The sequence below is a fragment of the Centropristis striata genome, chromosome 3, assembly GCF_030273125.1.
Source record: "Centropristis striata isolate RG_2023a ecotype Rhode Island chromosome 3, C.striata_1.0, whole genome shotgun sequence".
Taxonomy (NCBI): Eukaryota; Metazoa; Chordata; class Actinopteri; order Perciformes; family Serranidae; genus Centropristis; species Centropristis striata.
The window spans coordinates 27,984,177-28,006,588 of NC_081519.1; the positions used below are offsets into that span (position 1 = coordinate 27,984,177).

General features: G+C 42.9%; 33 non-coding genes across 33 annotated transcripts; all 33 read left to right on the forward strand.

Moving 5' to 3' along the window:
* Nucleotides 1-178: 178 nt before the first annotated feature.
* trnaf-gaa (transfer RNA phenylalanine (anticodon GAA)) lies at nucleotides 179-251 on the forward strand. Its single transcript has one exon. It is a non-coding gene; the product is annotated as a tRNA-Phe (tRNA).
* A 427-nt stretch (nucleotides 252-678) lies between these two features.
* trnaf-gaa (transfer RNA phenylalanine (anticodon GAA)) lies at nucleotides 679-750 on the forward strand. Its single transcript has one exon. It is a non-coding gene; the product is annotated as a tRNA-Phe (tRNA).
* Nucleotides 751-1,363: 613 nt separating this feature from the next.
* Nucleotides 1,364-1,436, forward strand: trnaf-gaa (transfer RNA phenylalanine (anticodon GAA)). Its single transcript has one exon. It is a non-coding gene; the product is annotated as a tRNA-Phe (tRNA).
* Nucleotides 1,437-1,863: 427 nt separating this feature from the next.
* trnaf-gaa (transfer RNA phenylalanine (anticodon GAA)) lies at nucleotides 1,864-1,936 on the forward strand. The gene has a single exon. It is a non-coding gene; the product is annotated as a tRNA-Phe (tRNA).
* Nucleotides 1,937-2,549: 613 nt separating this feature from the next.
* trnaf-gaa (transfer RNA phenylalanine (anticodon GAA)) lies at nucleotides 2,550-2,622 on the forward strand. Its single transcript has one exon. It is a non-coding gene; the product is annotated as a tRNA-Phe (tRNA).
* A 613-nt stretch (nucleotides 2,623-3,235) lies between these two features.
* On the forward strand, nucleotides 3,236-3,308 carry trnaf-gaa (transfer RNA phenylalanine (anticodon GAA)). The gene has a single exon. It is a non-coding gene; the product is annotated as a tRNA-Phe (tRNA).
* Nucleotides 3,309-3,735: 427 nt separating this feature from the next.
* On the forward strand, nucleotides 3,736-3,807 carry trnaf-gaa (transfer RNA phenylalanine (anticodon GAA)). The gene has a single exon. It is a non-coding gene; the product is annotated as a tRNA-Phe (tRNA).
* A 613-nt stretch (nucleotides 3,808-4,420) lies between these two features.
* Nucleotides 4,421-4,493, forward strand: trnaf-gaa (transfer RNA phenylalanine (anticodon GAA)). The gene has a single exon. It is a non-coding gene; the product is annotated as a tRNA-Phe (tRNA).
* A 597-nt stretch (nucleotides 4,494-5,090) lies between these two features.
* Nucleotides 5,091-5,162, forward strand: trnaf-gaa (transfer RNA phenylalanine (anticodon GAA)). Its single transcript has one exon. It is a non-coding gene; the product is annotated as a tRNA-Phe (tRNA).
* A 616-nt stretch (nucleotides 5,163-5,778) lies between these two features.
* trnaf-gaa (transfer RNA phenylalanine (anticodon GAA)) lies at nucleotides 5,779-5,851 on the forward strand. The gene has a single exon. It is a non-coding gene; the product is annotated as a tRNA-Phe (tRNA).
* A 613-nt stretch (nucleotides 5,852-6,464) lies between these two features.
* On the forward strand, nucleotides 6,465-6,537 carry trnaf-gaa (transfer RNA phenylalanine (anticodon GAA)). The gene has a single exon. It is a non-coding gene; the product is annotated as a tRNA-Phe (tRNA).
* A 427-nt stretch (nucleotides 6,538-6,964) lies between these two features.
* Nucleotides 6,965-7,036, forward strand: trnaf-gaa (transfer RNA phenylalanine (anticodon GAA)). The gene has a single exon. It is a non-coding gene; the product is annotated as a tRNA-Phe (tRNA).
* Nucleotides 7,037-7,649: 613 nt separating this feature from the next.
* trnaf-gaa (transfer RNA phenylalanine (anticodon GAA)) lies at nucleotides 7,650-7,722 on the forward strand. Its single transcript has one exon. It is a non-coding gene; the product is annotated as a tRNA-Phe (tRNA).
* A 427-nt stretch (nucleotides 7,723-8,149) lies between these two features.
* Nucleotides 8,150-8,221, forward strand: trnaf-gaa (transfer RNA phenylalanine (anticodon GAA)). Its single transcript has one exon. It is a non-coding gene; the product is annotated as a tRNA-Phe (tRNA).
* A 613-nt stretch (nucleotides 8,222-8,834) lies between these two features.
* Nucleotides 8,835-8,907, forward strand: trnaf-gaa (transfer RNA phenylalanine (anticodon GAA)). Its single transcript has one exon. It is a non-coding gene; the product is annotated as a tRNA-Phe (tRNA).
* Nucleotides 8,908-9,520: 613 nt separating this feature from the next.
* On the forward strand, nucleotides 9,521-9,593 carry trnaf-gaa (transfer RNA phenylalanine (anticodon GAA)). Its single transcript has one exon. It is a non-coding gene; the product is annotated as a tRNA-Phe (tRNA).
* Nucleotides 9,594-10,705: 1,112 nt separating this feature from the next.
* On the forward strand, nucleotides 10,706-10,778 carry trnaf-gaa (transfer RNA phenylalanine (anticodon GAA)). Its single transcript has one exon. It is a non-coding gene; the product is annotated as a tRNA-Phe (tRNA).
* Nucleotides 10,779-11,375: 597 nt separating this feature from the next.
* trnaf-gaa (transfer RNA phenylalanine (anticodon GAA)) lies at nucleotides 11,376-11,447 on the forward strand. The gene has a single exon. It is a non-coding gene; the product is annotated as a tRNA-Phe (tRNA).
* A 616-nt stretch (nucleotides 11,448-12,063) lies between these two features.
* Nucleotides 12,064-12,136, forward strand: trnaf-gaa (transfer RNA phenylalanine (anticodon GAA)). Its single transcript has one exon. It is a non-coding gene; the product is annotated as a tRNA-Phe (tRNA).
* Nucleotides 12,137-12,749: 613 nt separating this feature from the next.
* trnaf-gaa (transfer RNA phenylalanine (anticodon GAA)) lies at nucleotides 12,750-12,822 on the forward strand. Its single transcript has one exon. It is a non-coding gene; the product is annotated as a tRNA-Phe (tRNA).
* Nucleotides 12,823-13,249: 427 nt separating this feature from the next.
* On the forward strand, nucleotides 13,250-13,321 carry trnaf-gaa (transfer RNA phenylalanine (anticodon GAA)). Its single transcript has one exon. It is a non-coding gene; the product is annotated as a tRNA-Phe (tRNA).
* Nucleotides 13,322-13,937: 616 nt separating this feature from the next.
* On the forward strand, nucleotides 13,938-14,010 carry trnaf-gaa (transfer RNA phenylalanine (anticodon GAA)). Its single transcript has one exon. It is a non-coding gene; the product is annotated as a tRNA-Phe (tRNA).
* A 613-nt stretch (nucleotides 14,011-14,623) lies between these two features.
* trnaf-gaa (transfer RNA phenylalanine (anticodon GAA)) lies at nucleotides 14,624-14,696 on the forward strand. Its single transcript has one exon. It is a non-coding gene; the product is annotated as a tRNA-Phe (tRNA).
* Nucleotides 14,697-15,123: 427 nt separating this feature from the next.
* On the forward strand, nucleotides 15,124-15,195 carry trnaf-gaa (transfer RNA phenylalanine (anticodon GAA)). Its single transcript has one exon. It is a non-coding gene; the product is annotated as a tRNA-Phe (tRNA).
* Nucleotides 15,196-15,808: 613 nt separating this feature from the next.
* Nucleotides 15,809-15,881, forward strand: trnaf-gaa (transfer RNA phenylalanine (anticodon GAA)). Its single transcript has one exon. It is a non-coding gene; the product is annotated as a tRNA-Phe (tRNA).
* A 613-nt stretch (nucleotides 15,882-16,494) lies between these two features.
* Nucleotides 16,495-16,567, forward strand: trnaf-gaa (transfer RNA phenylalanine (anticodon GAA)). Its single transcript has one exon. It is a non-coding gene; the product is annotated as a tRNA-Phe (tRNA).
* Nucleotides 16,568-17,180: 613 nt separating this feature from the next.
* trnaf-gaa (transfer RNA phenylalanine (anticodon GAA)) lies at nucleotides 17,181-17,253 on the forward strand. Its single transcript has one exon. It is a non-coding gene; the product is annotated as a tRNA-Phe (tRNA).
* A 1,112-nt stretch (nucleotides 17,254-18,365) lies between these two features.
* trnaf-gaa (transfer RNA phenylalanine (anticodon GAA)) lies at nucleotides 18,366-18,437 on the forward strand. Its single transcript has one exon. It is a non-coding gene; the product is annotated as a tRNA-Phe (tRNA).
* A 613-nt stretch (nucleotides 18,438-19,050) lies between these two features.
* On the forward strand, nucleotides 19,051-19,123 carry trnaf-gaa (transfer RNA phenylalanine (anticodon GAA)). Its single transcript has one exon. It is a non-coding gene; the product is annotated as a tRNA-Phe (tRNA).
* Nucleotides 19,124-19,736: 613 nt separating this feature from the next.
* Nucleotides 19,737-19,809, forward strand: trnaf-gaa (transfer RNA phenylalanine (anticodon GAA)). The gene has a single exon. It is a non-coding gene; the product is annotated as a tRNA-Phe (tRNA).
* Nucleotides 19,810-20,920: 1,111 nt separating this feature from the next.
* Nucleotides 20,921-20,993, forward strand: trnaf-gaa (transfer RNA phenylalanine (anticodon GAA)). The gene has a single exon. It is a non-coding gene; the product is annotated as a tRNA-Phe (tRNA).
* Nucleotides 20,994-21,590: 597 nt separating this feature from the next.
* trnaf-gaa (transfer RNA phenylalanine (anticodon GAA)) lies at nucleotides 21,591-21,662 on the forward strand. Its single transcript has one exon. It is a non-coding gene; the product is annotated as a tRNA-Phe (tRNA).
* A 616-nt stretch (nucleotides 21,663-22,278) lies between these two features.
* Nucleotides 22,279-22,351, forward strand: trnaf-gaa (transfer RNA phenylalanine (anticodon GAA)). The gene has a single exon. It is a non-coding gene; the product is annotated as a tRNA-Phe (tRNA).
* The last annotated feature ends 61 nt before the right edge of the window (nucleotides 22,352-22,412 follow it).

Sequence of the window (22,412 nt, forward strand, 5' to 3'; positions counted from 1 at the left end):
GATTAGGGCAGCCATCATTAAAACCCCACCCTTGAGGGAAAAAACAATACTTCAGAGGGCAGATGTCAGATGGATTAGGAAGGACAATTTCCTTGATTGAAAAAGGACGTCAATTGTGCCACTGAACTGAAGATATTTGTGTGGTGTGTTCGATTGTGGTCAGAATTTGGCTTTTTGTGCCGAAATAGCTCAGTTGGGAGAGCGTTAGACTGAAGATCTAAAGGTCCCTGGTTCAATCCCGGGTTTCGGCAGCTGCACAAGAGATGTTTCAGCAGCTGGATTGGGATGTTAGTTGTGTGGGCAGCTGAACAGGACTTGTTTTCGGCAACTGGATGCTAGTCTTTTGCAAACTTGAGCTTTTGAGCAACTGACTTCCTTTGTTTGTTTCTGTATATGTTCAATAAATATGTTTCATTCATGGTTCCATGTATGGACAAGCCACTCTGACTGCGCATCTTCCTCCAGACAGATAAGGTTAACACCTTTCCTGAATCTCCAATGATTAGGGCAGCCATCATTAAAACCCCACCCTTGAGGGAAAAAACAATACTTCAGAGGGCAGATGTCAGACGGATTAGGAAGGACAATTTCCTTGATTGAAAAAGGACGTCAATTGTGCCACTGAACTGAAGATATTTGTGTGGTGTGTTAGATCGTGGTCAGAATTAAGCTTTTTGTGCCGAAATAGCTCAGTTGGGAGAGCGTAGACTGAAGATCTAAAGGTCCCTGGTTTGATCCCGGGTTTCGGCGGCTGGACAAGAGGTGTTTCAGCAGCTGGATGGGGATGTTTGGCAAAGTCATTACCTTGTTGTGTGAGCAGCTGAACAGGACTTGTTTTTGGGCAAGTGGGCGGTAGTCTATTGCAAACTTGAGCTTTTGAGCAACTGACTGTTAGCAGTCTGACTGTGCCTCTTCCTTTGTTTCTTTCTGTATATGTTCAATTAATAGGTTTCATTCATGGTTCCATGTATGGACAAGCCAGTCTGACTGCGCATCTTCCTTTCTTTCTTCCTGTATATTTTCAAGTAATAGGTTTCATCAATGGCTCCTAGTGAGGACAAACCATTCTCACTTTAAGTTTCTACCCTCCAATGATGAAGTGAATACAGGAAGTTTAGCTAGGACTGTTTGCTTTGAACATTTTCACATGTTTTTTTTCATTAACACCTTTCCTGTATCTCCAACGATTAGGGCAGCCATCATTAAAACCCCACCCTTGAGGGAAAAAACAATACTTCAGAGGGCAGATGTCAGACAGATTAGGAAGGACAATTTCCTTGATTGAAAAAGGACGTCAATTGTGCCACTGAACTGAAGATATTTGTGTGGTGTGTTCGATTGTGGTCAGAATTTGGCTTTTTGTGCCGAAATAGCTCAGTTGGGAGAGCGTTAGACAGAAGATCTAAAGGTCCCTGGTTCGATCCCGGGTTTCGGCAGCTGCACAAGAGATGTTTCAGCAGCTGGATTGGGATGTTAGTTGTGTGGGCAGCTGAACAGGACTTGTTTTCGGCAACTGGATGCTAGTCTTTTGCAAACTTGAGCTTTTGAGCAACTGACTTCCTTTGTTTGTTTCTGTACATGTTCAATAAATATGTTTCATTCATTGTTCCATGTATGGACAAGCCACTCTGACTGCGCATCTTCCTCCAGACAGATAAGGTTAACACCTTTCCTGAATCTCCAACGATTAGGGCAGCCATCATTAAAACCCCACCCTTGAGGGAAAAAACAATACTTCAGAGGGCAGATGTCAGACGGATTAGGAAGGACAATTTCCTTGATTGAAAAAGGACGTCAATTGTGCCACTGAACTGAAGATATTTGTGTGGTGTGTTCGATTGTGGTCAGAATTTGGCTTTTTGTGCCGAAATAGCTCAGTTGGGAGACTGTTAGACTGAAGATCTAAAGGTCCCTGGTTCGATCCCGGGTTTCGGCAGCTGGACAAGAGGTGTTTGAGCAGCTGGATGGGGACGTTTGGCAAAGTCATTACCTTGTTGTGTGAGCAGCTGAACAGGACTTGTTTTTGGGCAAGTGGGCGGTAGTCTATTGCAAACTTGAGCTTTTGAGCAACTGACTGTTAGCAGTCTGACTGTGCCTCTTCCTTTGTTTCTTTCTGTATATGTTCAATTAATAGGTTTCATTCATGGTTCCATGTATGGACAAGCCAGTCTGACTGCGCATCTTCCTTTCTTTCTTCCTGTATATTTTCAAGTAATAGGTTTCATCAATGGCTCCTAGTGAGGACAAAGCATTCTCACTTTAAGTTTCTAGCCTCCAATGATGAAGTGAACACAGGAAGTTTAGCTAGGACTGTTTGCTTTGAACATTTTCCTCTGTTTTTTTTCATTAACACCTTTCCTGTATCTCCAACGATTAGGGCAGCCATCATTAAAACCCCACCCTTGAGGGAAAAAACAATACTTCAGAGGGCAGATGTCAGATGGATTAGGAAGGACAATTTCCTTGATTGAAAAAGGACGTCAATTGTGCCACTGAACTGAAGATATTTGTGTGGTGTGTTCGATTGTGGTCAGAATTTGGCTTTTTGTGCCGAAATAGCTCAGTTGGGAGAGCGTTAGACTGAAGATCTAAAGGTCCCTGGTTCGATCCCAGGTTTCGGCAGCTGGACAAGAGGTGTTTCAGCAGCTGGATGGGGACGTTTGGCAAAGTCATTACCTTGTTGTGTGAGCAGCTGAACAGGACTTGTTTTTGGGCAAGTGGGCGGTAGTCTATTGCAAACTTGAGCTTTTGAGCAACTGACTGTTAGCAGTCTGACTGTGCCTCTTCCTTTGTTTCTTTCTGTATATGTTCAATTAATAGGTTTCATTCATGGTTCCATGTATGGACAAGCCAGTCTGACTGCGCATCTTCCTTTCTTTCTTCCTGTATATTTTCAAGTAATAGGTTTCATCAATGGCTCCTAGTGAGGACAAACCATTCTCACTTTAAGTTTCTAGCCTCCAATGATGAAGTGAATACAGGAAGTTTAGCTAGGACTGTTTGCTTTGAACATTTTCACATGTTTTTTTTCATTAACACCTTTTTTGTATCTCCAACGATTAGGGCAGCCATCATTAAAACCCCACCCTTGAGGGAAAAAACAATACTTCAGAGGGCAGATGTCAGATGGATTAGGAAGGACAATTTCCTTGATTGAAAAAGGACGTCAATTGTGCCACTGAACTGAAGATATTTGTGTGGTGTGTTCGATTGTGGTCAGAATTTGGCTTTTTGTGCCGAAATAGCTCAGTTGGGAGAGCGTTAGACTGAAGATCTAAAGGTCCCTGGTTCGATCCCGGGTTTCGGCAGCTGCACAAGAGATGTTTCAGCAGCTGGATTGGGATGTTAGTTGTGTGGGCAGCTGAACAGGACTTGTTTTCGGCAACTGGATGCTAGTCTTTTGCAAACTTGAGCTTTTGAGCAACTGACTTCCTTTGTTTGTTTCTGTATATGTTCAATAAATATGTTTCATTCATGGTTCCATGTATGGACAAGCCACTCTGACTGCGCATCTTCCTCCAGACAGATAAGGTTAACACCTTTCCTGAATCTCCAATGATTAGGGCAGCCATCATTAAAACCCCACCCTTGAGGGAAAAAACAATACTTCAGAGGGCAGATGTCAGACGGATTAGGAAGGACAATTTCCTTGATTGAAAAAGGACGTCAATTGTGCCACTGAACTGAAGATATTTGTGTGGTGTGTTAGATCGTGGTCAGAATTAAGCTTTTTGTGCCGAAATAGCTCAGTTGGGAGAGCGTAGACTGAAGATCTAAAGGTCCCTGGTTTGATCCCGGGTTTCGGCGGCTGGACAAGAGGTGTTTCAGCAGCTGGATGGGGATGTTTGGCAAAGTCATTACCTTGTTGTGTGAGCAGCTGAACAGGACTTGTTTTTGGGCAAGTGGGCGGTAGTCTATTGCAAACTTGAGCTTTTGAGCAACTGACTGTTAGCAGTCTGACTGTGCCTCTTCCTTTGTTTCTTTCTGTATATGTTCAATTAATAGGTTTCATTCATGGTTCCATGTATGGACAAGCCAGTCTGACTGCGCATCTTCCTTTCTTTCTTCCTGTATATTTTCAAGTAATAGGTTTCATCAATGGCTCCTAGTGAGGACAAACCATTCTCACTTTAAGTTTCTACCCTCCAATGATGAAGTGAATACAGGAAGTTTAGCTAGGACTGTTTGCTTTGAACATTTTCACATGTTTTTTTTCATTAACACCTTTCCTGTATCTCCAACGATTAGGGCAGCCATCATTAAAACCCCACACTTGAGGGAAAAAACAATACTTCAGAGGGCAGATGTCAGATGGATTAGGAAGGACAATTTCCTTGATTGAAAAAGGACGTCAAATGTGCCACTGAACTGAAGATATTTGTGTGGTGTGTTCGATTGTGGTCAGAATTTGGCTTTTTGTGCCGAAATAGCTCAGTTGGGAGAGCGTTAGACTGAAGATCTAAAGGTCCCTGGTTCGATCCCGGGTTTCGGCAGCTGCACAAGAGATGTTTCAGCAGCTGGATTGGGATGTTAGTTGTGTGGGCAGCTGAACAGGACTTGTTTTTGGGCAAGTGGGCGGTAGTCTATTGCAAACTTGAGCTTTTGAGCAACTGACTGTTAGCAGTCTGACTGTGCCTCTTCCTTTGTTTCTTTCTGTATATGTTCAATTAATATGTTTCATTCATGGTTCCATGTATGGACAAGCCAGTCTGACTGCGCATCTTCCTTTCTTTCTTCCTGTATATTTTCAAGTAATAAGTTTCATCCATGGCTCCTGGTGAGGACAAAGCATTCTCACTTTAAGTTTCTAGCCTCCAATGATGAAGTGAATACAGGAAGTTCAGCTAGGACTGTTTGCTTTGAACATTTTCTTATGTTTTTTTTTCGTTAACACCTTTCCTGAATCTCCAATGATTAGGGCAGCCATCATTAAAACCCCACCCTTGAGGGAAAAAACAATACTTCAGAGGGCAGATGTCAGACGGATTAGGAAGGACAATTTCCTTGATTGAAAAAGGACGTCAATTGTGCCACTGAACTGAAGATATTTGTGTGGTGTGTTAGATCGTGGTCAGAATTAAGCTTTTTGTGCCGAAATAGCTCAGTTGGGAGAGCGTAGACTGAAGATCTAAAGGTCCCTGGTTTGATCCCGGGTTTCGGCGGCTGGACAAGAGGTGTTTCAGCAGCTGGATGGGGATGTTTGGCAAAGTCATTACCTTGTTGTGTGAGCAGCTGAACAGGACTTGTTTTTGGGCAAGTGGGCGGTAGTCTATTGCAAGCTTGAGCTTTTGAGCAACTGACTGTTAGCAGTCTGACTGTGCCTCTTCCTTTGTTTCTTTCTGTATATGTTCAATTAATAGGTTTCATTCATGGTTCCATGTCTGGACAAGCCAGTCTGACTGCGCATCTTCCTTTCTTTCTTCCTGTATATTTTCAAGTAATACGTTTCATCCATGGCTCCAGGTGAGGACAAAGCATTCTCACTTTAAGTTTCTAGCCTCCAATGATGAAGTGAATACAGGAAGTTTAACTAGTTTAACTGTTTGCTTTGAACATTTTCCCCTGTTTTTTTTCATTAACACCTTTCCTGCATCTCCAACGATTAGGGCAGCCATCATTAAAACCCCACCCTTGAGGAAAAAAACAATACTTCAGAGGGCAGATGTCAGACGGATTAGGAAGGACAATTTCCTTGATTGAAAAAGGACGTCAATTGTGCCACTGAACTGAAGATATTTGTGTGGTGTGTTCGATTGTGGTCAGAATTTGGCTTTTTGTGCCGAAATAGCTCAGTTGGGAGAGCGTTAGACTGAAGATCTAAAGGTCCCTGGTTCGATCCCGGGTTTCGGCAGCTGGACAAGAGGTGTTTGAGCAGCTGGATGGGGAAGTTTGGCAAAGTCATTACCTTGTTGTGTGAGCAGCTGAACAGGACTTGTTTTTGGGCAAGTGGGCGGTAGTCTATTGCAAACTTGAGCTTTTGAGCAACTGACTGTTAGCAGTCTGACTGTGCCTCTTCCTTTGTTTCTTTCTGTATATGTTCAATTAATAGGTTTCATTCATGGTTCCATGTATGGACAAGCCAGTCTGACTGCGCATCTTCCTTTCTTTCTTCCTGTATATTTTCAAGTAATAGGTTTCATCAATGGCTCCTAGTGAGGACAAACCATTCTCACTTTAAGTTTCTAGCCTCCAATGATGAAGTGAATACAGGAAGTTTAGCTAGGACTGTTTGCTTTGAACATTTTCACATGTTTTTTTTCATTAACACCTTTCCTGTATCTCCAACGATTAGGGCAGCCATCATTAAAACCCCACCCTTGAGGGAAAAAACAATACTTCAGAGGGCAGATGTCAGATGGATTAGGAAGGACAATTTCCTTGATTGAAAAAGGACGTCAATTGTGCCACTGAACTGAAGATATTTGTGTGGTGTGTTCGATTGTGGTCAGAATTTGGCTTTTTGTGCCGAAATAGCTCAGTTGGGAGAGCGTTAGACTGAAGATCTAAAGGTCCCTGGTTCGATCCCGGGTTTCGGCAGCTGCACAAGAGATGTTTCAGCAGCTGGATTGGGATGTTAGTTGTGTGGGCAGCTGAACAGGACTTGTTTTCGGCAACTGGATGCTAGTCTTTTGCAAACTTGAGCTTTTGAGCAACTGACTTCCTTTGTTTGTTTCTGTATATGTTCAATAAATATGTTTCATTCATGGTTCCATGTATGGACAAGCCACTCTGACTGCGCATCTTCCTCCAGACAGATAAGGTTAACACCTTTCCTGAATCTCCAATGATTAGGGCAGCCATCATTAAAACCCCACCCTTGAGGGAAAAAACAATACTTCAGAGGGCAGATGTCAGACGGATTAGGAAGGACAATTTCCTTGATTGAAAAAGGACGTCAATTGTGCCACTGAACTGAAGATATTTGTGTGGTGTGTTAGATCGTGGTCAGAATTAAGCTTTTTGTGCCGAAATAGCTCAGTTGGGAGAGCGTAGACTGAAGATCTAAAGGTCCCTGGTTTGATCCCGGGTTTCGGCGGCTGGACAAGAGGTGTTTCAGCAGCTGGATGGGGATGTTTGGCAAAGTCATTACCTTGTTGTGTGAGCAGCTGAACAGGACTTGTTTTTGGGCAAGTGGGCGGTAGTCTATTGCAAACTTGAGCTTTTGAGCAACTGACTGTTAGCAGTCTGACTGTGCCTCTTCCTTTGTTTCTTTCTGTATATGTTCAATTAATAGGTTTCATTCATGGTTCCATGTATGGACAAGCCAGTCTGACTGCGCATCTTCCTTTCTTTCTTCCTGTATATTTTCAAGTAATAGGTTTCATCAATGGCTCCTAGTGAGGACAAACCATTCTCACTTTAAGTTTCTACCCTCCAATGATGAAGTGAATACAGGAAGTTTAGCTAGGACTGTTTGCTTTGAACATTTTCCTCTGTTTTTTTTCATTAACACCTTTCCTGTATCTCCAACGATTAGGGCAGCCATCATTAAAACCCCACACTTGAGGGAAAAAACAATACTTCAGAGGGCAGATGTCAGATGGATTAGGAAGGACAATTTCCTTGATTAAAAAAGGACGTCAAATGTGCCACTGAACTGAAGATATTTGTGTGGTGTGTTCGATTGTGGTCAGAATTTGGCTTTTTGTGCCGAAATAGCTCAGTTGGGAGAGCGTTAGACTGAAGATCTAAAGGTCCCTGGTTCGATCCCGGGTTTCGGCAGCTGCACAAGAGATGTTTCAGCAGCTGGATTGGGATGTTAGTTGTGTGGGCAGCTGAACAGGACTTGTTTTCGGCAACTGGATGCTAGTCTTTTGCAAACTTGAGCTTTTGAGCAACTGACTTCCTTTGTTTGTTTCTGTATATGTTCAATAAATATGTTTCATTCATGGTTCCATGTATGGACAAGCCACTCTGACTGCGCATCTTCCTCCAGACAGATAAGGTTAACACCTTTCCTGAATCTCCAATGATTAGGGCAGCCATCATTAAAACCCCACCCTTGAGGGAAAAAACAATACTTCAGAGGGCAGATGTCAGACGGATTAGGAAGGACAATTTCCTTGATTGAAAAAGGACGTCAGTTGTGCCACTGAACTGAAGATATTTGTGTGGTGTGTTAGATCGTGGTCAGAATTAAGCTTTTTGTGCCGAAATAGCTCAGTTGGGAGAGCGTAGACTGAAGATCTAAAGGTCCCTGGTTTGATCCCGGGTTTCGGCGGCTGGACAAGAGGTGTTTCAGCAGCTGGATGGGGATGTTTGGCAAAGTCATTACCTTGTTGTGTGAGCAGCTGAACAGGACTTGTTTTTGGGCAAGTGGGCGGTAGTCTATTGCAAACTTGAGCTTTTGAGCAACTGACTGTTAGCAGTCTGACTGTGCCTCTTCCTTTGTTTCTTTCTGTATATGTTCAATTAATAGGTTTCATTCATGGTTCCATGTATGGACAAGCCAGTCTGACTGCGCATCTTCCTTTCTTTCTTCCTGTATATTTTCAAGTAATAGGTTTCATCAATGGCTCCTAGTGAGGACAAAGCATTCTCACTTTAAGTTTCTAGCCTCCAATGATGAAGTGAATACAGGAAGTTTAGCTAGGACTGTTTGCTTTGAACATTTTCCTCTGTTTTTTTTCATTAACACCTTTCCTGTATCTCCAACGATTAGGGCAGCCATCATTAAAACCCCAACCTTGAGGGAAAAAACAATACTTCAGAGGGCAGATGTCAGATGGATTAGGAAGGACAATTTCCCTGATTGAAAAAGGACGTCAATTGTGCCACTGAACTGAAGATATTTGTGTGGTGTGTTCGATTGTGGTCAGAATTTGGCTTTTTGTGCCGAAATAGCTCAGTTGGGAGAGCGTTAGACTGAAGATCTAAAGGTCCCTGGTTCGATCCCGGGTTTCGGCAGCTGGACAAGAGGTGTTTGAGCAGCTGGATGGGGACGTTTGGCAAAGTCATTACCTTGTTGTGTGAGCAGCTGAACAGGACTTGTTTTTGGGCAAGTGGGCGGTAGTCTATTGCAAACTTGAGCTTTTGAGCAACTGACTGTTAGCAGTCTGACTGTGCCTCTTCCTTTGTTTCTTTCTGTATATGTTCAATTAATAGGTTTCATTCATGGTTCCATGTATGGACAAGCCAGTCTGACTGCGCATCTTCCTTTCTTTCTTCCTGTATATTTTCAAGTAATAGGTTTCATCAATGGCTCCTAGTGAGGACAAAGCATTCTCACTTTAAGTTTCTAGCCTCCAATGATGAAGTGAATACAGGAAGTTTAGCTAGGACTGTTTGCTTTGAACATTTTCACATGTTTTTTTTCATTAACACCTTTCCTGTATCTCCAACGATTAGGGCAGCCATCATTAAAACCCCACCCTTGAGGGAAAAAACAATACTTCAGAGGGCAGATGTCAGATGGATTAGGAAGGACAATTTCCTTGATTGAAAAAGGACGTCAATTGTGCCACTGAACTGAAGATATTTGTGTGGTGTGTTCGATTGTGGTCAGAATTTGGCTTTTTGTGCCGAAATAGCTCAGTTGGGAGAGCGTTAGACTGAAGATCTAAAGGTCCCTGGTTCAATCCCGGGTTTCGGCAGCTGCACAAGAGATGTTTCAGCAGCTGGATTGGGATGTTAGTTGTGTGGGCAGCTGAACAGGACTTGTTTTCGGCAACTGGATGCTAGTCTTTTGCAAACTTGAGCTTTTGAGCAACTGACTTCCTTTGTTTGTTTCTGTATATGTTCAATAAATATGTTTCATTCATGGTTCCATGTATGGACAAGCCACTCTGACTGCGCATCTTCCTCCAGACAGATAAGGTTAACACCTTTCCTGAATCTCCAATGATTAGGGCAGCCATCATTAAAACCCCACCCTTGAGGGAAAAAACAATACTTCAGAGGGCAGATGTCAGACGGATTAGGAAGGACAATTTCCTTGATTGAAAAAGGACGTCAATTGTGCCACTGAACTGAAGATATTTGTGTGGTGTGTTAGATCGTGGTCAGAATTAAGCTTTTTGTGCCGAAATAGCTCAGTTGGGAGAGCGTAGACTGAAGATCTAAAGGTCCCTGGTTTGATCCTGGGTTTCGGCGGCTGGACAAGAGGTGTTTCAGCAGCTGGATGGGGATGTTTGGCAAAGTCATTACCTTGTTGTGTGAGCAGCTGAACAGGACTTGTTTTTGGGCAAGTGGGCGGTAGTCTATTGCAAACTTGAGCTTTTGAGCAACTGACTGTTAGCAGTCTGACTGTGCCTCTTCCTTTGTTTCTTTCTGTATATGTTCAATTAATAGGTTTCATTCATGGTTCCATGTATGGACAAGCCAGTCTGACTGCGCATCTTCCTTTCTTTCTTCCTGTATATTTTCAAGTAATAGGTTTCATCAATGGCTCCTAGTGAGGACAAACCATTCTCACTTTAAGTTTCTACCCTCCAATGATGAAGTGAATACAGGAAGTTTAGCTAGGACTGTTTGCTTTGAACATTTTCCTCTGTTTTTTTTCATTAACACCTTTCCTGTATCTCCAACGATTAGGGCAGCCATCATTAAAACCCCACACTTGAGGGAAAAAACAATACTTCAGAGGGCAGATGTCAGATGGATTAGGAAGGACAATTTCCTTGATTGAAAAAGGACGTCAAATGTGCCACTGAACTGAAGATATTTGTGTGGTGTGTTCGATTGTGGTCAGAATTTGGCTTTTTGTGCCGAAATAGCTCAGTTGGGAGAGCGTTAGACTGAAGATCTAAAGGTTCCTGGTTCGATCCCGGGTTTCGGCAGCTGCACAAGAGATGTTTCAGCAGCTGGATTGGGATGTTAGTTGTGTGGGCAGCTGAACAGGACTTGTTTTTGGGCAAGTGGGCGGTAGTCTATTGCAAACTTGAGCTTTTGAGCAACTGACTGTTAGCAGTCTGACTGTGCCTCTTCCTTTGTTTCTTTCTGTATATGTTCAATTAATATGTTTCATTCATGGTTCCATGTATGGACAAGCCAGTCTGACTGCGCATCTTCCTTTCTTTCTTCCTGTATATTTTCAAGTAATAAGTTTCATCCATGGCTCCTGGTGAGGACAAAGCATTCTCACTTTAAGTTTCTAGCCTCCAATGATGAAGTGAATACAGGAAGTTCAGCTAGGACTGTTTGCTTTGAACATTTTCTTATGTTTTTTTTTCGTTAACACCTTTCCTGAATCTCCAATGATTAGGGCAGCCATCATTAAAACCCCACCCTTGAGGGAAAAAACAATACTTCAGAGGGCAGATGTCAGACGGATTAGGAAGGACAATTTCCTTGATTGAAAAAGGACGTCAATTGTGCCACTGAACTGAAGATATTTGTGTGGTGTGTTAGATCGTGGTCAGAATTAAGCTTTTTGTGCCGAAATAGCTCAGTTGGGAGAGCGTAGACTGAAGATCTAAAGGTCCCTGGTTTGATCCCGGGTTTCGGCGGCTGGACAAGAGGTGTTTCAGCAGCTGGATGGGGATGTTTGGCAAAGTCATTACCTTGTTGTGTGAGCAGCTGAACAGGACTTGTTTTTGGGCAAGTGGGCGGTAGTCTATTGCAAGCTTGAGCTTTTGAGCAACTGACTGTTAGCAGTCTGACTGTGCCTCTTCCTTTGTTTCTTTCTGTATATGTTCAATTAATAGGTTTCATTCATGGTTCCATGTCTGGACAAGCCAGTCTGACTGCGCATCTTCCTTTCTTTCTTCCTGTATATTTTCAAGTAATACGTTTCATCCATGGCTCCAGGTGAGGACAAAGCATTCTCACTTTAAGTTTCTAGCCTCCAATGATGAAGTGAATACAGGAAGTTTAACTAGTTTAACTGTTTGCTTTGAACATTTTCCCCTGTTTTTTTTCATTAACACCTTTCCTGCATCTCCAACGATTAGGGCAGCCATCATTAAAACCCCACCCTTGAGGAAAAAAACAATACTTCAGAGGGCAGATGTCAGACGGATTAGGAAGGACAATTTCCTTGATTGAAAAAGGACGTCAATTGTGCCACTGAACTGAAGATATTTGTGTGGTGTGTTCGATTGTGGTCAGAATTTGGCTTTTTGTGCCGAAATAGCTCAGTTGGGAGAGCGTTAGACTGAAGATCTAAAGGTCCCTGGTTCGATCCCGGGTTTCGGCAGCTGGACAAGAGGTGTTTGAGCAGCTGGATGGGGACGTTTGGCAAAGTCATTACCTTGTTGTGTGAGCAGCTGAACAGGACTTGTTTTTGGGCAAGTGGGCGGTAGTCTATTGCAAACTTGAGCTTTTGAGCAACTGACTGTTAGCAGTCTGACTGTGCCTCTTCCTTTGTTTCTTTCTGTATATGTTCAATTAATAGGTTTCATTCATGGTTCCATGTATGGACAAGCCAGTCTGACTGCGCATCTTCCTTTCTTTCTTCCTGTATATTTTCAAGTAATAGGTTTCATCAATGGCTCCTAGTGAGGACAAAGCATTCTCACTTTAAGTTTCTAGCCTCCAATGATGAAGTGAATACAGGAAGTTTAGCTAGGACTGTTTGCTTTGAACATTTTCACATGTTTTTTTTCATTAACACCTTTCCTGTATCTCCAACGATTAGGGCAGCCATCATTAAAACCCCACCCTTGAGGGAAAAAACAATACTTCAGAGGGCAGATGTCAGATGGATTAGGAAGGACAATTTCCTTGATTGAAAAAGGACGTCAATTGTGCCACTGAACTGAAGATATTTGTGTGGTGTGTTCGATTGTGGTCAGAATTTGGCTTTTTGTGCCGAAATAGCTCAGTTGGGAGAGCGTTAGACTGAAGATCTAAAGGTCCCTGGTTCGATCCCGGGTTTCGGCAGCTGCACAAGAGATGTTTCAGCAGCTGGATTGGGATGTTAGTTGTGTGGGCAGCTGAACAGGACTTGTTTTCGGCAACTGGATGCTAGTCTTTTGCAAACTTGAGCTTTTGAGCAACTGACTTCCTTTGTTTGTTTCTGTATATGTTCAATAAATATGTTTCATTCATGGTTCCATGTATGGACAAGCCACTCTGACTGCGCATCTTCCTCCAGACAGATAAGGTTAACACCTTTCCTGAATCTCCAATGATTAGGGCAGCCATCATTAAAACCCCACCCTTGAGGGAAAAAACAATACTTCAGAGGGCAGATGTCAGACGGATTAGGAAGGACAATTTCCTTGATTGAAAAAGGACGTCAATTGTGCCACTGAACTGAAGATATTTGTGTGGTGTGTTAGATCGTGGTCAGAATTAAGCTTTTTGTGCCGAAATAGCTCAGTTGGGAGAGCGTAGACTGAAGATCTAAAGGTCCCTGGTTTGATCCCGGGTTTCGGCGGCTGGACAAGAGGTGTTTCAGCAGCTGGATGGGGATGTTTGGCAAAGTCATTACCTTGTTGTGTGAGCAGCTGAACAGGACTTGTTTTTGGGCAAGTGGGCGGTAGTCTATTGCAAGCTTGAGCTTTTGAGCAACTGACTGTTAGCAGTCTGACTGTGCCTCTTCCTTTGTTTCTTTCTGTATATGTTCAATTAATAGGTTTCATTCATGGTTCCATGTCTGGACAAGCCAGTCTGACTGCGCATCTTCCTTTCTTTCTTCCTGTATATTTTCAAGTAATACGTTTCATCCATGGCTCCAGGTGAGGACAAAGCATTCTCACTTTAAGTTTCTAGCCTCCAATGATGAAGTGAATACAGGAAGTTTAACTAGTTTAACTGTTTGCTTTGAACATTTTCCCCTGTTTTTTTTCATTAACACCTTTCCTGCATCTCCAACGATTAGGGCAGCCATCATTAAAACCCCACCCTTGAGGAAAAAAACAATACTTCAGAGGGCAGATGTCAGACGGATTAGGAAGGACAATTTCCTTGATTGAAAAAGGACGTCAATTGTGCCACTGAACTGAAGATATTTGTGTGGTGTGTTCGATTGTGGTCAGAATTTGGCTTTTTGTGCCGAAATAGCTCAGTTGGGAGAGCGTTAGACTGAAGATCTAAAGGTCCCTGGTTCGATCCCGGGTTTCGGCAGCTGGACAAGAGGTGTTTGAGCAGCTGGATGGGGAAGTTTGGCAAAGTCATTACCTTGTTGTGTGAGCAGCTGAACAGGACTTGTTTTTGGGCAAGTGGGCGGTAGTCTATTGCAAACTTGAGCTTTTGAGCAACTGACTGTTAGCAGTCTGACTGTGCCTCTTCCTTTGTTTCTTTCTGTATATGTTCAATTAATAGGTTTCATTCATGGTTCCATGTATGGACAAGCCAGTCTGACTGCGCATCTTCCTTTCTTTCTTCCTGTATATTTTCAAGTAATAGGTTTCATCAATGGCTCCTAGTGAGGACAAACCATTCTCACTTTAAGTTTCTACCCTCCAATGATGAAGTGAATACAGGAAGTTTAGCTAGGACTGTTTGCTTTGAACATTTTCCTCTGTTTTTTTTCATTAACACCTTTCCTGTATCTCCAACGATTAGGGCAGCCATCATTAAAACCCCACACTTGAGGGAAAAAACAATACTTCAGAGGGCAGATGTCAGATGGATTAGGAAGGACAATTTCCTTGATTAAAAAAGGACGTCAAATGTGCCACTGAACTGAAGATATTTGTGTGGTGTGTTCGATTGTGGTCAGAATTTGGCTTTTTGTGCCGAAATAGCTCAGTTGGGAGAGCGTTAGACTGAAGATCTAAAGGTCCCTGGTTCGATCCTGGGTTTCGGCAGCTGCACAAGAGATGTTTCAGCAGCTGGATTGGGATGTTAGTTGTGTGGGCAGCTGAACAGGACTTGTTTTCGGCAACTGGATGCTAGTCTTTTGCAAACTTGAGCTTTTGAGCAACTGACTTCCTTTGTTTGTTTCTGTATATGTTCAATAAATATGTTTCATTCATGGTTCCATGTATGGACAAGCCACTCTGACTGCGCATCTTCCTCCAGACAGATAAGGTTAACACCTTTCCTGAATCTCCAATGATTAGGGCAGCCATCATTAAAACCCCACCCTTGAGGGAAAAAACAATACTTCAGAGGGCAGATGTCAGACGGATTAGGAAGGACAATTTCCTTGATTGAAAAAGGACGTCAGTTGTGCCACTGAACTGAAGATATTTGTGTGGTGTGTTAGATCGTGGTCAGAATTAAGCTTTTTGTGCCGAAATAGCTCAGTTGGGAGAGCGTAGACTGAAGATCTAAAGGTCCCTGGTTTGATCCCGGGTTTCGGCGGCTGGACAAGAGGTGTTTCAGCAGCTGGATGGGGATGTTTGGCAAAGTCATTACCTTGTTGTGTGAGCAGCTGAACAGGACTTGTTTTTGGGCAAGTGGGCGGTAGTCTATTGCAAACTTGAGCTTTTGAGCAACTGACTGTTAGCAGTCTGACTGTGCCTCTTCCTTTGTTTCTTTCTGTATATGTTCAATTAATAGGTTTCATTCATGGTTCCATGTATGGACAAGCCAGTCTGACTGCGCATCTTCCTTTCTTTCTTCCTGTATATTTTCAAGTAATAGGTTTCATCAATGGCTCCTAGTGAGGACAAAGCATTCTCACTTTAAGTTTCTAGCCTCCAATGATGAAGTGAATACAGGAAGTTTAGCTAGGACTGTTTGCTTTGAACATTTTCCTCTGTTTTTTTTCATTAACACCTTTCCTGTATCTCCAACGATTAGGGCAGCCATCATTAAAACCCCAACCTTGAGGGAAAAAACAATACTTCAGAGGGCAGATGTCAGATGGATTAGGAAGGACAATTTCCCTGATTGAAAAAGGACGTCAATTGTGCCACTGAACTGAAGATATTTGTGTGGTGTGTTCGATTGTGGTCAGAATTTGGCTTTTTGTGCCGAAATAGCTCAGTTGGGAGAGCGTTAGACTGAAGATCTAAAGGTCCCTGGTTCGATCCCGGGTTTCGGCAGCTGGACAAGAGGTGTTTGAGCAGCTGGATGGGGACGTTTGGCAAAGTCATTACCTTGTTGTGTGAGCAGCTGAACAGGACTTGTTTTTGGGCAAGTGGGCGGTAGTCTATTGCAAACTTGAGCTTTTGAGCAACTGACTGTTAGCAGTCTGACTGTGCCTCTTCCTTTGTTTCTTTCTGTATATGTTCAATTAATAGGTTTCATTCATGGTTCCATGTATGGACAAGCCAGTCTGACTGCGCATCTTCCTTTCTTTCTTCCTGTATATTTTCAAGTAATAGGTTTCATCAATGGCTCCTAGTGAGGACAAAGCATTCTCACTTTAAGTTTCTAGCCTCCAATGATGAAGTGAATACAGGAAGTTTAGCTAGGACTGTTTGCTTTGAACATTTTCCTCTGTTTTTTTTCATTAACACCTTTCCTGTATCTCCAACGATTAGGGCAGCCATCATTAAAACCCCAACCTTGAGGGAAAAAACAATACTTCAGAGGGCAGATGTCAGATGGATTAGGAAGGACAATTTCCCTGATTGAAAAAGGACGTCAATTGTGCCACTGAACTGAAGATATTTGTGTGGTGTGTTCGATTGTGGTCAGAATTTGGCTTTTTGTGCCGAAATAGCTCAGTTGGGAGAGCGTTAGACTGAAGATCTAAAGGTCCCTGGTTCGATCCCGGGTTTCGGCAGCTGGACAAGAGGTGTTTGAGCAGCTGGATGGGGACGTTTGGCAAAGTCATTACCTTGTTGTGTGAGCAGCTGAACAGGACTTGTTTTTGGGCAAGTGGGCGGTAGTCTATTGCAAACTTGAGCTTTTGAGCAACTGACTGTTAGCAGTCTGACTGTGCCTCTTCCTTTGTTTCTTTCTGTATATGTTCAATTAATAGGTTTCATTCATGGTTCCATGTATGGACAAGCCAGTCTGACTGCGCATCTTCCTTTCTTTCTTCCTGTATATTTTCAAGTAATAGGTTTCATCAATGGCTCCTAGTGAGGACAAAGCATTCTCACTTTAAGTTTCTAGCCTCCAATGATGAAGTGAATACAGGAAGTTTAGCTAGGACTGTTTGCTTTGAACATTTTCACATGTTTTTTTTCATTAACACCTTTCCTGTATCTCCAACGATTAGGGCAGCCATCATTAAAACCCCACCCTTGAGGGAAAAAACAATACTTCAGAGGGCAGATGTCAGATGGATTAGGAAGGACAATTTCCTTGATTGAAAAAGGACGTCAATTGTGCCACTGAACTGAAGATATTTGTGTGGTGTGTTCGATTGTGGTCAGAATTTGGCTTTTTGTGCCGAAATAGCTCAGTTGGGAGAGCGTTAGACTGAAGATCTAAAGGTCCCTGGTTCGATCCCGGGTTTCGGCAGCTGCACAAGAGATGTTTCAGCAGCTGGATTGGGATGTTAGTTGTGTGGGCAGCTGAACAGGACTTGTTTTCGGCAACTGGATGCTAGTCTTTTGCAAACTTGAGCTTTTGAGCAACTGACTTCCTTTGTTTGTTTCTGTATATGTTCAATAAATATGTTTCATTCATGGTTCCATGTATGGACAAGCCACTCTGACTGCGCATCTTCCTCCAGACAGATAAGGTTAACACCTTTCCTGAATCTCCAATGATTAGGGCAGCCATCATTAAAACCCCACCCTTGAGGGAAAAAACAATACTTCAGAGGGCAGATGTCAGACGGATTAGGAAGGACAATTTCCTTGATTGAAAAAGGACGTCAATTGTGCCACTGAACTGAAGATATTTGTGTGGTGTGTTAGATCGTGGTCAGAATTAAGCTTTTTGTGCCGAAATAGCTCAGTTGGGAGAGCGTAGACTGAAGATCTAAAGGTCCCTGGTTTGATCCTGGGTTTCGGCGGCTGGACAAGAGGTGTTTCAGCAGCTGGATGGGGATGTTTGGCAAAGTCATTACCTTGTTGTGTGAGCAGCTGAACAGGACTTGTTTTTGGGCAAGTGGGCGGTAGTCTATTGCAAACTTGAGCTTTTGAGCAACTGACTGTTAGCAGTCTGACTGTGCCTCTTCCTTTGTTTCTTTCTGTATATGTTCAATTAATAGGTTTCATTCATGGTTCCATGTATGGACAAGCCAGTCTGACTGCGCATCTTCCTTTCTTTCTTCCTGTATATTTTCAAGTAATAGGTTTCATCAATGGCTCCTAGTGAGGACAAACCATTCTCACTTTAAGTTTCTACCCTCCAATGATGAAGTGAATACAGGAAGTTTAGCTAGGACTGTTTGCTTTGAACATTTTCCTCTGTTTTTTTTCATTAACACCTTTCCTGAATCTCCAATGATTAGGGCAGCCATCATTAAAACCCCACCCTTGAGGGAAAAAACAATACTTCAGAGGGCAGATGTCAGACGGATTAGGAAGGACAATTTCCTTGATTGAAAAAGGATGTCAATTGTGCCACTGAACTGAAGATATTTGTGTGGTGTGTTAGATCGTGGTCAGAATTAAGCTTTTTGTGCCGAAATAGCTCAGTTGGGAGAGCGTAGACTGAAGATCTAAAGGTCCCTGGTTTGATCCCGGGTTTCGGCGGCTGGACAAGAGGTGTTTCAGCAGCTGGATGGGGATGTTTGGCAAAGTCATTACCTTGTTGTGTGAGCAGCTGAACAGGACTTGTTTTTGGGCAAGTGGGCGGTAGTCTATTGCAAACTTGAGCTTTTGAGCAACTGACTGTTAGCAGTCTGACTGTGCCTCTTCCTTTGTTTCTTTCTGTATATGTTCAATTAATAGGTTTCATTCATGGTTCCATGTATGGACAAGCCAGTCTGACTGCGCATCTTCCTTTCTTTCTTCCTGTATATTTTCAAGTAATAGGTTTCATCAATGGCTCCTAGTGAGGACAAAGCATTCTCACTTTAAGTTTCTAGCCTCCAATGATGAAGTGAATACAGGAAGTTTAGCTAGGACTGTTTGCTTTGAACATTTTCCTCTGTTTTTTTTCATTAACACCTTTCCTGTATCTCCAACGATTAGGGCAGCCATCATTAAAACCCCAACCTTGAGGGAAAAAACAATACTTCAGAGGGCAGATGTCAGATGGATTAGGAAGGACAATTTCCCTGATTGAAAAAGGACGTCAATTGTGCCACTGAACTGAAGATATTTGTGTGGTGTGTTCGATTGTGGTCAGAATTTGGCTTTTTGTGCCGAAATAGCTCAGTTGGGAGAGCGTTAGACTGAAGATCTAAAGGTCCCTGGTTCGATCCCGGGTTTCGGCAGCTGGACAAGAGGTGTTTGAGCAGCTGGATGGGGACGTTTGGCAAAGTCATTACCTTGTTGTGTGAGCAGCTGAACAGGACTTGTTTTTGGGCAAGTGGGCGGTAGTCTATTGCAAACTTGAGCTTTTGAGCAACTGACTGTTAGCAGTCTGACTGTGCCTCTTCCTTTGTTTCTTTCTGTATATGTTCAATTAATAGGTTTCATTCATGGTTCCATGTATGGACAAGCCAGTCTGACTGCGCATCTTCCTTTCTTTCTTCCTGTATATTTTCAAGTAATAGGTTTCATCAATGGCTCCTAGTGAGGACAAAGCATTCTCACTTTAAGTTTCTAGCCTCCAATGATGAAGTGAATACAGGAAGTTTAGCTAGGACTGTTTGCTTTGAACATTTTCACATGTTTTTTTTCATTAACACCTTTCCTGTATCTCCAACGATTAGGGCAGCCATCATTAAAACCCCACCCTTGAGGGAAAAAACAATACTTCAGAGGGCAGATGTCAGATGGATTAGGAAGGACAATTTCCTTGATTGAAAAAGGACGTCAATTGTGCCACTGAACTGAAGATATTTGTGTGGTGTGTTCGATTGTGGTCAGAATTTGGCTTTTTGTGCCGAAATAGCTCAGTTGGGAGAGCGTTAGACTGAAGATCTAAAGGTCCCTGGTTCGATCCCGGGTTTCGGCAGCTGCACAAGAGATGTTTCAGCAGCTGGATTGGGATGTTAGTTGTGTGGGCAGCTGAACAGGACTTGTTTTCGGCAACTGGATGCTAGTCTTTTGCAAACTTGAGCTTTTGAGCAACTGACTTCCTTTGTTTGTTTCTGTATATGTTCAATAAATATGTTTCATTCATGGTTCCATGTATGGACAAGCCACTCTGACTGCGCATCTTCCTCCAGACAGATAAGGTTAACACCTTTCCTGAATCTCCAATGATTAGGGCAGCCATCATTAAAACCCCACCCTTGAGGGAAAAAACAATACTTCAGAGGGCAGATGTCAGACGGATTAGGAAGGACAATTTCCTTGATTGAAAAAGGACGTCAATTGTGCCACTGAACTGAAGATATTTGTGTGGTGTGTTAGATCGTGGTCAGAATTAAGCTTTTTGTGCCGAAATAGCTCAGTTGGGAGAGCGTAGACTGAAGATCTAAAGGTCCCTGGTTTGATCCTGGGTTTCGGCGGCTGGACAAGAGGTGTTTCAGCAGCTGGATGGGGATGTTTGGCAAAGTCATTACCTTGTTGTGTGAGCAGCTGAACAGGACTTGTTTTTGGGCAAGTGGGCGGTAGTCTATTGCAAACTTGAGCTTTTGAGCAACTGACTGTTAGCAGTCTGACTGTGCCTCTTCCTTTGTTTCTTTCTGTATATGTTCAATTAATAGGTTTCATTCATGGTTCCATGTATGGACAAGCCAGTCTGACTGCGCATCTTCCTTTCTTTCTTCCTGTATATTTTCAAGTAATAGGTTTCATCAATGGCTCCTAGTGAGGACAAAGCATTCTCACTTTAAGTTTCTACCCTCCAATGATGAAGTGAATACAGGAAGTTTAGCTAGGACTGTTTGCTTTGAACATTTTCCTCTGTTTTTTTTCATTAACACCTTTCCTGTATCTCCAACGATTAGGGCAGCCATCATTAAAACCCCACACTTGAGGGAAAAAACAATACTTCAGAGGGCAGATGTCAGATGGATTAGGAAGGACAATTTCCTTGATTGAAAAAGGACGTCAAATGTGCCACTGAACTGAGATATTTGTGTGGTGTGTTCGATTGTGGTCAGAATTTGGCTTTTTGTGCCGAAATAGCTCAGTTGGGAGAGCGTTAGACTGAAGATCTAAAGGTCCCTGGTTCGATCCCGGGTTTCGGCAGCTGCACAAGAGATGTTTCAGCAGCTGGATTGGGATGTTAGTTGTGTGGGCAGCTGAACAGGACTTGTTTTTGGGCAAGTGGGCGGTAGTCTATTGCAAACTTGAGCTTTTGAGCAACTGACTGTTAGCAGTCTGACTGTGCCTCTTCCTTTGTTTCTTTCTGTATATGTTCAATTAATAGGTTTCATTCATGGTTCCATGTATGGACAAGCCAGTCTGACTGCGCATCTTCCTTTCTTTCTTCCTGTATATTTTCAAGTAATAAGTTTCATCCATGGCTCCTGGTGAGGACAAAGCATTCTCACTTTAAGTTTCTAGCCTCCAATGATGAAGTGAATACAGGAAGTTCAGCTAGGACTGTTTGCTTTGAACATTTTCTTATGTTTTTTTTTCGTTAACACCTTTCCTGAATCTCCAATGATTAGGGCAGCCATCATTAAAACCCCACCCTTGAGGGAAAAAACAATACTTCAGAGGGCAGATGTCAGACGGATTAGGAAGGACAATTTCCTTGATTGAAAAAGGACGTCAATTGTGCCACTGAACTGAAGATATTTGTGTGGTGTGTTAGATCGTGGTCAGAATTAAGCTTTTTGTGCCGAAATAGCTCAGTTGGGAGAGCGTAGACTGAAGATCTAAAGGTCCCTGGTTTGATCCCGGGTTTCGGCGGCTGGACAAGAGGTGTTTCAGCAGCTGGATGGGGATGTTTGGCAAAGTCATTACCTTGTTGTGTGAGCAGCTGAACAGGACTTGTTTTTGGGCAAGTGGGCGGTAGTCTATTGCAAGCTTGAGCTTTTGAGCAACTGACTGTTAGCAGTCTGACTGTGCCTCTTCCTTTGTTTCTTTCTGTATATGTTCAATTAATAGGTTTCATTCATGGTTCCATGTCTGGACAAGCCAGTCTGACTGCGCATCTTCCTTTCTTTCTTCCTGTATATTTTCAAGTAATACGTTTCATCCATGGCTCCAGGTGAGGACAAAGCATTCTCACTTTAAGTTTCTAGCCTCCAATGATGAAGTGAATACAGGAAGTTTAACTAGTTTAACTGTTTGCTTTGAACATTTTCCCCTGTTTTTTTTCATTAACACCTTTCCTGCATCTCCAACGATTAGGGCAGCCATCATTAAAACCCCACCCTTGAGGAAAAAAACAATACTTCAGAGGGCAGATGTCAGACGGATTAGGAAGGACAATTTCCTTGATTGAAAAAGGACGTCAATTGTGCCACTGAACTGAAGATATTTGTGTGGTGTGTTCGATTGTGGTCAGAATTTGGCTTTTTGTGCCGAAATAGCTCAGTTGGGAGAGCGTTAGACTGAAGATCTAAAGGTCCCTGGTTCGATCCCGGGTTTCGGCAGCTGGACAAGAGGTGTTTGAGCAGCTGGATGGGGAAGTTTGGCAAAGTCATTACCTTGTTG